Source organism: Pongo abelii, chromosome 5 (genome assembly GCF_028885655.2).
Source record: "Pongo abelii isolate AG06213 chromosome 5, NHGRI_mPonAbe1-v2.0_pri, whole genome shotgun sequence".
Lineage (NCBI taxonomy): Eukaryota > Metazoa > Chordata > Mammalia > Primates > Hominidae > Pongo > Pongo abelii.
In genome coordinates this window covers 19,773,710-19,786,023 of record NC_071990.2, presented here as the reverse complement: position 1 = coordinate 19,786,023, position 12,314 = coordinate 19,773,710, and the positions used below count along the sequence as shown (strand labels likewise).

Below are 12,314 nucleotides of genomic sequence, written 5' to 3'. Positions count from 1 at the left end.
CATGTCTCTTTATTAGTGTGCTCACATTCATACTCCTTGGACTGTATCTCCAAAAGCAAGATAGAGCATCACAGCTGATACTCTTATCTCTATGTGATGATAGACCATCATATCAGATAGTCTGTTTTTACACTGTGATAAGGAAGACCTGTCTGTAAGGTATGAACCAGGGCTATCAATCTCATAATAGACCACTTGTTAATATTAGACCAGTGCTAAGAGTAGAGCAGACAGAAATGAAACCCAATCTATTGTATATGTTAATGATAAAGATATATATGTGTACACTTGTGCACGTGCACACACGCACACACACAGAGCATCCATAATTCAAAAATCAAAAATCTGAAATGCTCCAAAATTTGAAATTTTTTGCACTCTAACATGATACCACAAGTGGAACATTCCACACCTGACCTCGTGGCAAGTTGCAGTCAAAACTCTGTTTCATTCACAAAATTATTTAAAATATTATATAAAATTACCTTTAGGCTGTGTGTATAAGGTATATGTGAAGCATAAATGAATTTAGTGTTTAGGCTTGGGGAGCATCACAAGATAATCTCATTATGTATATGCAAATATTCCAAAATCCAAAAAAATTGGAAAAACTTCTAGTCCCAAGTATTTCAGATAAGGGATATTCAACCTGAACCTGTGTAACTGGTATAACTGTACATACATATGCATGTGCATGTCTGTGTGTGTTCCAACCCAAACGCTGTGCCATTCTTCCCCTGCCTTGCCCCATGTCCCACGTCCACTCCTACCCCCATTTATTTGCTACCAGAACTAGGTCACCTTCTTGTCCCTTAGTCTCAGTGGGAGACTCCCAACTCATTGTGTTTGGATTAAGTAGAAAGTTATTCTATAACCATGTATTCAAAAAAAGAAATAACTTTACAATCATTTGAAACAAAACCAATTATTACTTTTAAAAAGCTACCTGCTTTTAATTAAGCAGGAAATTATCTAAGAAGCCACTTAATTTGCTTTGGTCTGTTGTCCAACAACTGCTTTATGCTGAGTGGAGCATGAAATTAAATATGTAACAACTATCCTAATGGTTATGTTTCAGAATGCCAGCATTTTAGATTCCTAGGTATACTGAGTGATAACAAATACAAAAATGTACCAATCAAAGAATATGGCTGTATTGAGTTTGAGGAAAAACCCAAAATATTATTAATGTTCTTTATTTTTTTTAGTTAAAACTGTTTTTAAGAATCTTCCATTAATTGATGTATCTAGGAAGAGCTGCAGTGCATATATGGAAAATTCTTTCAGACTACAATAAACTACATTTTTTTCCAAATAAATTTTTACAGCATTTTCTTGTGTCCAAATGTAAAATAAATTATGCAAGGATACATTAATAGAGAAAGTCATAATGAATTTTTACTATGTGTTGAAGAAACACTGATACTAATCTCCTTTGAAGGATTCATCTTTGTTTAAAGCGAAGAAGACATATTGTTTGCAATGGAGAAATTGTTTATGTCCACATATAAAGGCACTAGTTTGTGCAGGAAATTTCAGAAGCATTACTTAAATGACACTTCAATCAGTTCTTAATAATGTTGTAAATGCTAGATGGTTCTCAGAGCCTCTTATTTATTTAAAACATTTCTTTCACAACTTTAAAACTATTTTTAAACTAGATAAATCTTTCCAAACACTAATCATATTATGGTTAAACATTTTTAAAATCGCTGTATAAATGTGGATAAAATCATCCTTGTTCTTTTGTAGTTACTTATTTCAACCCAATCCTTTTCTTTTTTTCTAAAAAAACTAGGTTGACATTTTGGCAGTTGTATTAGGAAATGTTGAAAAGCAAATAGAAGAATGTAACTGGATTTCTCTTCCCCCCCATATGTGAAGCAAGGCAAGTGTGAGCTGAGAGAGCTTGCAAGGTTCCAGAGTTACTCAGCACTCATTTATTTGATGCTGAACGTGCTTAATGTTCTAGTTTCTGTCATTGAATCTGTCTATACTTAGCTATATTATTCAAAAATATTTTTCAGTTTTCTAAAACTACTATCTTCAAGGATTCCCTGAGAAGCTACAAAAAAAGGACATCATGGTAATTTATGGGACGTTGGATATTTTTCTAGGACAAAAAATTCTCCTGTTTCTGCATGTATACTTCAGCTTATTCTGATCAGGGAAAGAGCAAGACCATAATCACACAGAATCCTTGCACAAGAATCTGTGTGACCTTGAGAGAGCTGGTCAACCACCCTGAGCCCGATTCCTATGAACTGGAACCGTCTTTCATGTGTACATTGGGAATAATCATAACTCTCTGTTAGAATTGTGAGGATTATTTGAGATAAGGTAAGACAAGCATTCGGTAGAGTGACTGACACATAGTAGGACCGTGTTATCATGAGTTACCATGATTTAAGTGGTGGATCATTTCATCCTTTTGTAGCCTCTGTCTACCAGATCCTATGGGAAGCCTTTCATGTCTGTCATTTCATTAAGTCTTCCCAACAGCCTAACGAGATAGGTCTTATTAGTATCTCACTTTACAGCTGAGAAAATCAGAACACAGGGACTGGTGATGGTTCACTGGGCATTTCAGGTAAAGAAACAGGTAAAGGTGGTATTTTGAGTTTAAGAAGCCTTTTCCCCTGAAACTCAGCCGAAAGTTTTTCCTACTTAGAGGACCTACTTGCATTTTTATCAGCCTGCAGAATGTTTCTAAACTTCAACTGTGTGTCTTTTGGCTACACTTGGAATGTTAGTAACCAAAGGAAAGACAGACTTTTGGATGATGTGGAGTTTGTTCTCAGCTCAGCCAAATCTTTGCTACAATAAAAGATATTATAGACCAATTGCGTTTCTTAAACAATCACTAAAATACAAATTTAAAGATAAAAATAAGTGCCTTTATATAGCTGAGGGTGTGATTTGTTTATACACAAGGGAGTTTAATTTTCCGATTAATGAGTGGGTTTTATGCACATGATGTCCATTAGTGTTAATGAATAATGTGTGTGTGGTTAATAGATTGCTGTGCTAAACACATGGTGCTCCCTGCCAGAGAGCAGATCTGTATATCATAATTTGTACATGTGATATCACACCGATGAAATCAAGAAAATGAATTAATTCTATTCACAAATGTTTGGTAGACCAATAATTTCAGGAGTCAAGAAATTCCTTAAGAAACACCTAGGCAATAATGTTTTACTAGGAAATAATTGAGCAATATTTTCAAAATCGCAACCTGGAGGAAATGATATATCATTGAAAGGAGTGACTCAAAAGATAGGACCTAAAAACAACTTGAAGCCTTGAAATTTAAAATTGGTTGAATTTAGATTAGAGCAGAGACATCATTTGATCTTAGTGATGTGGTACTTGCCTTACCTATCCAAATACTCATTCCTGAGAGCTTGACACAGCGCCAGGAAATACACTTTCTCCTAATTTTTTTTCATGGGAAGTTGCCTGGAAAATAAAATTAGAAAACAAAAATAAGTTTGGTTTCAATGAGGGGTAACCAGCTCTCAAGCTGGTACAAAGTACCAGGTTTTTAAAATAAATTACCCAAATCTTAGGGTTTATTCTATCTACACGGCATGACCTAGGGTTGCAGAGAATCAAAGACTTTTACTCTCTGGTCATTCCTAGTGCCCTGTGGTTCTTATGCAAAGAAAAGAGAATAGCACCCTGGGCTCTGTTCCTGTGGGATTTCTGTATAAGCTTGCTTCCTCCTCTTGCTTCATGTTACACACACTCTCTCTCTCTCTTTTCCTCTTCCTCTCTTTCTGTCTCTGTTGCACGCTGTCTCTCTTTCACACACACATGCACACACACACACCTTTTTTTAAAAAAAAAAATTAGGAGATACCTTAGGTGATCAGCTGCAAAGGTTGCAGGTGTATAATACGTTGTTATTTTTAAAAATTTCTATGGCTTTCCGACATCTGAATCAAAAAGCACACTCAAAAGGAAGGAAAGAAGAAAATACAACTATTTAAACTCTGCATTTCCTAAAGGCAGTTGCAATTATAGTGCCACTTTCTCAATTTTATTTAAATTTACTGCCTGCCAACATATGAGTGCTGACCTTTCCATACTTAGCAAAGTCTAGGCATGCAGTGAATGAGTTCACGAAAGGGGCATTTCTTGGGAGGTCACAAAAACAGAACGTTATTGTGGAGAAACTAGAATGATTACCAGGACATTTTTTTTAATCTAACATTTTATGATTAGAGAAACCCAAATCCAGTGATCTGTTTTGCTACATCATGCTCTATTATGCCTTAGTTTCTTATGTGTAAAATGGGTATAGAAACATCTGTGCCCTTGCAATTAACAGGAATGCTTTTTAAGATAAATGAAATAGCATATTTAAAAGACAATAGTATTCTTTAACACAGGCCTGGCCAATGAACTCTCACTAATCAATACCATTAAAATGATTATACAAACCAAAAATATCTTTATCAAAATGACCTATGAGTAAGCGTTATTCTAGAGTTGTTAGCTAGTTCTCTAATCATATTAGCCATTATGGGCCTAGCATAGTTAGTGCTCAATATGTGTATCTTGAACGGATGGAGGAAACAATGAATAAATGGGTGTTTGAATTTTCACTTTGGCATTAAATAATTAAGGGCCATGGAAAAGGGATGGCAGGAATATAGCATGCATGCCAATCGTTCATCTTCCCTTACTAATTAATTATAGCATTCTCTCTTGCTGAGACTGAAGGTAACTTCAGAATCTTTCTCAATAGAGGAACCCAAGATATCTCTATCAATCAACTGGAGTTACAGTTGAAAGAAAATATATTTGCAACCCCAAAATATTTACAGAGACCAATGATTTAAAGGGCAGGGTGAAATGATGGACATGACACTTACCTGAGACCTATTATCCCTAGCTGATCTTAAGTATTTATGTTCAAACATACCAGGACACAGGAGAGTCCTAAGACTCAACTTTTCCCAAAACAGATGTCACTGTTGCTTTGAAATAGTATAATGTGTAATACAATGTGTGATAAGAAGAAAAAGTACATTGGTAAGAAGAAGACTCAACATAGAAATTATAATTTTCATAGCAGTATTATTGTTATTATTGCTATTGTAGATAGAAAGGGAGAGAATGAGGAAGGAAGGAAAGAAATATCTTACTTTGTTAGGCATACAAGAAGACTTCAAAACTAGGCAGGGCTTAAAATGAAGATCTCCTTATTTCAAGTCACTCATTCTGTTACTTAGCTATCAAAAATATTTTGTCTGGGCGCAGTGACTCATGCCTGTAATCCCAGCACTTTGAGAGGCCGAGGCGGGCAGATCACCTGAGGTTGGGAGTTCGAGACCAGCCTGACCAACATGGAGAAACCCCGTTTCTACTTAAAATACAAAATTAGCTGGGCATGGTGGCACATGCCTGTAATCCCAGCTACTAGGGAGGCTGAGGCAGGAGAATCGCTTGAACCTGGGAGGTGGAGGTTGTGGTGAGCCGAGATCACGCCATTGTACTCCAGCCTGGGCAACAAGAGCAAAACTCCGTCTCAAAAAAAAAAAAATATATATATATATGTATATATATATATATACACATATATATATAAAATGTATGATTTGTGAGTACTATGTGTACACACAGAGCAAAGGTCTGTAATTGACCTTGGACATGCAAAAAGAATAAGATGTAGTTCCTGTTTTTGAGGGGCTCCAAGTCTAGGGAGGAAAGTGGACTGAGTAACAAACAGTTTAACATGATGTGCTATGGCAGTTCAAATACCTACTAAAGGTATTGACCACCAGACTGTAATGCCTTTCTCTCTCTATCCAATAGTGACTACTGTTTCATGTTGAAATATATATTTTAATGTAGAAATTAAAATCTATAGATATCAATTGTTTAAAAATTACCAGTCATATTGCTTTATTAAAATACACAAGGTGGACTATGTATAAAAAATTATAGAATTTATGCCTGAGATTAATTCACACTGGGCTTTATCCATAATTTACTTAATCAGAGGAAATAGTTTGATGTTATAATGGCTGCTTAAAAAGAAAAACTGAGGAGTCAGGCTTGTTTTAAAACTAAACTAAGGTTTTATTCTTTCCTTCAACATGAAATTACTGAGCACTTGCTCTGGGCAAAACACTATGTTAGACTCTTTGATGGATATATTTACAGTCTAGTAGAGGAAATACAATCTGTATCCTGGCAACATTACTATAGGAAAGAAATAAAGATGCAGCATAAGGGAGTTACAAATAAATACAATTAAAGTTCAAGGTAGGGGAGAGTACTTCTAGCCTTGTGGAATTAGGGTGTGAGAGACAGTTCGTAATATTGGAACATTGGGTGGGGCTTGAAGCAAATACACATGCACACATACACACCCTTATATGTGTATATATATTTGTGTGTGTATATATAAAATATATGTTTGTAAGTATGTATACGTGCATATATATGCATCTGGATCAAGAGCCAGGCCATTACCTGCACATAGTTTTAGCTTTTACATATATGTGTGTATGCATATACAAATGTTCAAGATGTATCACATACCTTAATGTAAAATACATATACGCATGTATACATATACATGTGTATATACATATACACATATGCACACATATATACATATACATATTGTATACATGTACACATACACATACACACACATAGAGTCATGCATTGCTTAATGATGGCCATACATTCTGAGAAATGCATCATTAGGCAGTTTCTTTGTGCAAACATCATGGAGTGTATATACACAAACTTAGTATAGCCAACTACACATCCAGGCTATATGGTATAGGCTACAAACCTGTACAGCATATTACTGTAGTGAATACTGTAGGCAGTTGTAACAATGGTAAGTATCTGTGTATCTAAACATACCTAAACAGAGAAACAGTACAGTTAAAATATGGTATTATAATCTTATGACATAAGATTACATACAGTCTTCTTATAATCTTCCATCATCCACCCAAATGTCATTATGTGGTGCATGATTGTACATAGTGTTTTCTTTTAATAGAATTACAGTAAACATACAACAAAGTGTAGTGTATAGCTTGAAAACACCCCTGCAACTAGCATCCAGATCAAGAGCCAGACCATTACCTGCACATAGTTTTAGCTTTTACATTGAGGTATGTGATGTATCTTGAACATTTGTATTTTAAGGTGTGAGGTAGGATTCAAATATCATTTTTTGTTATATGATGATTCAATTATTTCAGTACCATTTTCTTTTTCCCATTGAATTATCTTGGCGTATTTGCCAAAATCAATTGATTATCTACATATGGACCTATTTCTGCACTCTATTGGTTCTTAATGGTGCCCTTTTTTTTAGTCTGCTAAAACAATTGTTATTTTTATTATATATATTTAAGGTATATGGTGTGATGTTTTAATATGCATGTACATCATGAAATGATTAAATAGTACCCTTTGATGAACAGAAAATCTTAATATATATGTTTAAAAAATATATAATTATACTTATATACCTAGCACTTCTTGTGTCCTATTTGTAAAATTTTTGCCTACTCCAAAGTCATGAAGGTACTCTCATATGTTTTCTTCTAAAAGTTTTATTGTTTTACCTTTCACATTCAGATCTACGGTCCCTCTTGGACAGATTTTCCTGTGTGTATATGATATGAGGTAAGAATAAAGATTCTTTTTCCCATAGCTATCCAATTGAGCCAGAACCATTTGTAGAAAATTCTGTGATTTCCCCACTACATTGTAGTGAGTGGCCTCTTCATCATAAATCAGTTAACCTCATATGTGTGCTTCAGTTCCTGGACTCCATTCTGTTCCATGAATCTATCAGTCTCTTCTTTTATGGCAATATATACTGTTCTAATAATTATCACTCCATAAGTCTTAATATCTAGAGTATAAGTTTTCTTCAACAAGAAACAAAATGATTATTTTGGTTAATTTTGGCCTTTTGCATTTTTATATAAATTTTAGAATTTTTTTGTTAATTCCAATATCGATTCAAAATTTGCTAGGAATAAAATTGGGATTACGTTAATTTACAGTTAAATTTGGGAAGCACTGTTAGCCTTACAATAGTGAACCTTCCAGTTTGTGAACATGGTATAACCCTTCATGTATTTATGTCTTTTAACATTTCTTTCCTAATATTTTGTAGTTTTCAATGCAGAGGTCATGCAGATGTCTGTTAGGTTTACACCTAGGTATCGGAATTTTTAAAAAATGACTTTTGTTGATGTTTTAATGTGTCAATTTGACTAGACTACAGTCTCCAGTTAGTCAAACACTTATCTATGTCATGCTATGAAGGTATTTTGCGTATGTGATTAAAGCCATTAACCACTTGACCTTAAGTAAGAGAGGTTACCCTAGAAAATCTGGATGGGCCTTACTGAATAGTGGGATGGCCTTCAAAACAGGGCTGAGGTTTTTCTTTTTTCTTTTTTTCTTTTTTTTTTTTTTTGAGACGAAGTCACTCACTGTCGCCCAGGCTGGAGTGCAGTGGCAAGATCCCGGCTCACTGCAACCTCCACCTCCCAGGTTCAAGCAATTCTCCTGCCTCAGCCTCCTGAGTAGCTGGGATTACAGGTGTGTACCACCACGCCTGGCTAATTTTTGTATTTTTAGTAGAGATGGGGGTTTCACCATGTTGGTCAAGCTGGTCTCAAACTCCTGACCTCGTGATCCGTCTGCATAGGCCTTCCAAAGTGCTGGGATTACAGGCGTGAGCCACCGTGCCTGACCCCAGGTTTTTCTTACAAAGAGATGAAATTCTATCTGTGGATGACAGTGCTGGCCTGTGCCCGTGAGTTTCATTCTGCTCATGATCTTTCCTTCCTGGTTCCCTGGGCTAGGGATGTCAGACTTGCTTAGTCAGCCTCCACAATAGTAAGCTAATTTTCTGTAATGAATTATCTACCTACCTACATAATCTATTTATCATTTTATCATCTACCTCCCACTGGTGCTGCTTCTCTAAGTGAGCACTGTCTGATACAGATTTTGGTACTGAATGTGTTTCCAAAAGAACAGAATCTTAAGGATGAATTCTCTGAATTGTTGCTGAGCAGTATCTGGAATGATGTAGTCAAAGCATTGCTCAAATTATTGCCAGTGGATGCCCCTAATCAAATCCCAATACCTCAGAAATATTACAACACTTTAATTAAGGTCATTAGATACCAAGGAGCAGGACCAGGATTTAAACCTCGATTTGTTGGATGAAGGTGTTAGCAGCTATGCTCTGCTGCTAGTGCCCATAGGCACTAGATTTACTTTGAGAGAAATTAATGTTTTAAGATTCACACTCTATATGATTCTATAGGTTAAATATCTTTTTTCTCCTTTTGGTATTATTGTTGGGAAGAATATATGGTTTGGGAGATGTTAGATACAGGGAGAAACACAGAGGGATTGACAAGCATTTTCTGATCAGATTCGGAATATTTAGTTCTATTCAAATCTTCACTACTCATTTTTCAGTGGTTTGTTTTTACTCTTCTGATGTCAAAGACCATATTAATTCACTCATATTCAAAAGCCAAAGACACTTAAAAGCCAAAAAGAACGCATTTAAAAACAATCTTCTTGCTGTTTACAGCAGCCTAATATGTATGAGACCTCTCTTGGAAGGAAGGATGAGCACAAGGAGCTATAATGGGCTTGATTTCCTTGGCCAGCGTGGGCAGAATGTTTTTGCATAGAGATTTGCAGGAACAATACCTGCTGCATTTTAATTTTTACAGAGACTGAAAGTACGTGTGAAAGTATGTGTGAGCTGAATGCACCCCGTGTGAACCTTGCAATTCTAATCTTCAAGGGAAATAAGAACTTCATGGGTCCTAAGCCACCCCTGGAGCAAACATATCCAGGCACAGCCGTCTGTGAATGAGCAGGGCCAAAGCATGCTGGGTGCAGAGCTTTACCCAAAGGACTGTTTGGGGCAACTCTAATTCCTAAGGCATGGGGTATGATAGGGTATAGAAAATCTGTTAGGAAAAGAACAACCTAAAGAAAAAAGAGGGAGCAAGGAATGGCAAAACATTGGATTCGATCTTCCAACTTCATTGAAGGAAAACTGTATGAGATTAAAGAAAGCACGTGCCACAGATGCAGCCGGGAACAGCCGGGGGCGAGGCAGCAGTACAAATGCTGCTTTAATATATTGCAATAGAAAGATTTCTGGCTCTTGTATTATGTCTCAGATAGAAACTTCAAGTTTTCTCCTTGGGAGATACATTTAATTAATTAATATACATTTTGCTGACTTTGGGATTTGCAGAAGGCAAACAGTATTTGTATTTTCATGTCTCACAATAACCTAGTGAGATGGAGTTGTTATTCCCATTTTCCAGACAAGCTAACTGAGTCCAGTGACTTGTCTAAGATTCCCAAGGAAGCTGGGAGATACATCTCTTGAATATTTTTCAGATAGTGTCTTGAAAAAATAATGAGCACTTTTATTTCCAGAATATACTTTTGTGAGTCTCTTAGCTTCTCTGATTATCAAATAACATGTTGAGGTTGGCAAGGCAGGTGTTATGATGGTAAATGTGCCTGCTTGAGGAAACTGAGGCTCAGAGTTGAGTGACACCACCATTCAGCCATGGAAACTAGAAACTGTGGACTACATCCATTCTATTCCCTGGCCAGCATAGAACTACTTATACACCGTAACCGTAACCTCCCAGCCTTTACACAGTTTCTCTCCCTGCAGTACCCACACTGTGATGGTTAATTTCATGTGTCAACTTGACTGGGCTACAGGATGCCCAGATATCTGGTAAAGCATCATTTCTGGCTGCGTCTGTGAGGGTATCTGCAGAAGAGATTAGCGTTTGAATTCATGGACTGAGTGAAGAAGATCCACTCTCTTCAGTGTGGGTGAGCACCATACAATCCTTGAGGGCCCAGATAGAACAAAAAGGCAGAAAAGGGGTGAATCTTCTTGAGCTGAGACAGCCAACTTCTGCCCTAGGACATCAGAATTCCTGCTCCTTGGGTCTCGAAACTCCAGAACTTACACCATTGGCTTGCTTAGTCTTCAGGCCTTGGGCCGTGTACTGAATTACACTACTGGCTTTCCTGGTTCATCTGCTTGCAGATGGCAGATTGTGGGACCTCTCATCTTCCATAATCACGGGAGTCAATTCCCATAATGTATTTTCTTATCTCTCTCTCTCTATATATATCCTATTGGTTCATTTCTTTGGTACTCTATCTAACCAACTCCTGAGCCTGACCGTCAGGCTTTTGAGAGAGGGCTCAAGGTCACCACAGCTGGAGCGGGGGCTGAACTGTGGCTGGGACCTGTGGGGCTCATCTCTGGAGCTACTGGAAGAGGAGTCTGCCTAGTGCCCCACAGCTAGAAAAAGGCGACATTCTCGCTGGGGTGGGGATTGGGGGTGGGCAGGAAAAAGCTGTTTTGCGAATATTAAGTCTTTGAGGGTGTTCCATACAGCATTCACCAGATGAACAGTACCGGGCCATCATAGCCTTTGGCTCAGTCATTTCTCAGGCTAAGAGAAGCCCTCTCTTTCACTAACAGAGCCATCTGCCAAAGTCTGCTGTGAAACCAAACATCCATGTTTTGCTCCACCAGCAGGCTACTGAGAGGTAATGATTAGCTGGCTGCCATTGATTGAGTGGTCACTAAGTGAGGAGGTGCATTACTTACATGGCCTCATTAAGACCTCTGAGATTATTCGAACTGACAGAAAGGGAAAATGAGGCCGGGCAAGGCACATAGATGTGCCCAAAGTTTCCTACTTGGTAATGAGCCCAAGCAGGGCCTGAACATGTCACATAGGAGGGTGCATGTTTGACGCCTCTTAATTTAATTTACTTCTAGCCAGAGCAGGAAGAAAGGTCATTTAATACTGTACTTGAAAACTGATTTTTGCTCTACTGAAGATGCCGCTACTGAATTTTCCCAGGGAATGAGCTGAGTCCTGCTTTCTTTCTATTAATTACCTGTGCAGGCAGCCTTGCACTTCTAATATTGCCTCACACTTGAGACTCTTTCAAGGTTATCTGACTGCATGCTAAGGCGAAGAAAATTCTTTTCAAACATTAGTGCTTAATGGAATTTAGCTCAAAGCAACTGAACCACCTACACTGTACCTAGCACTGTTCTGCCCCCCAGTCCCCACCCAAATAAAGATAAAACTGGTCCCTAGTCTCCAGGAGCTTTTAGTCTTTGGAAAAAGCATTATATTCAAATGAGATAGTTAGACATTGTTCTAGACAGACACTAATCTGTGACAATAAGTACATAGAATAGTGCTAATAATGAACAATGA

General features: G+C 37.2%; 1 long non-coding RNA gene across 4 annotated transcripts in view; it reads left to right on the top strand.

Moving 5' to 3' along the window:
• LOC112133851 (uncharacterized) overlaps positions 1-12,314 on the top strand; it is a 69,847-nt gene that overhangs the window by 12,350 nt on the left and 45,183 nt on the right. For all 4 annotated transcript variants that reach the window (XR_008526050.2, XR_008526052.2, XR_008526051.2 and 1 more), the window contains exon 4: positions 7,624-7,671. This is a non-coding gene — a long non-coding RNA (uncharacterized LOC112133851). The remainder of the gene's footprint in view (positions 1-7,623; positions 7,672-12,314) is intronic.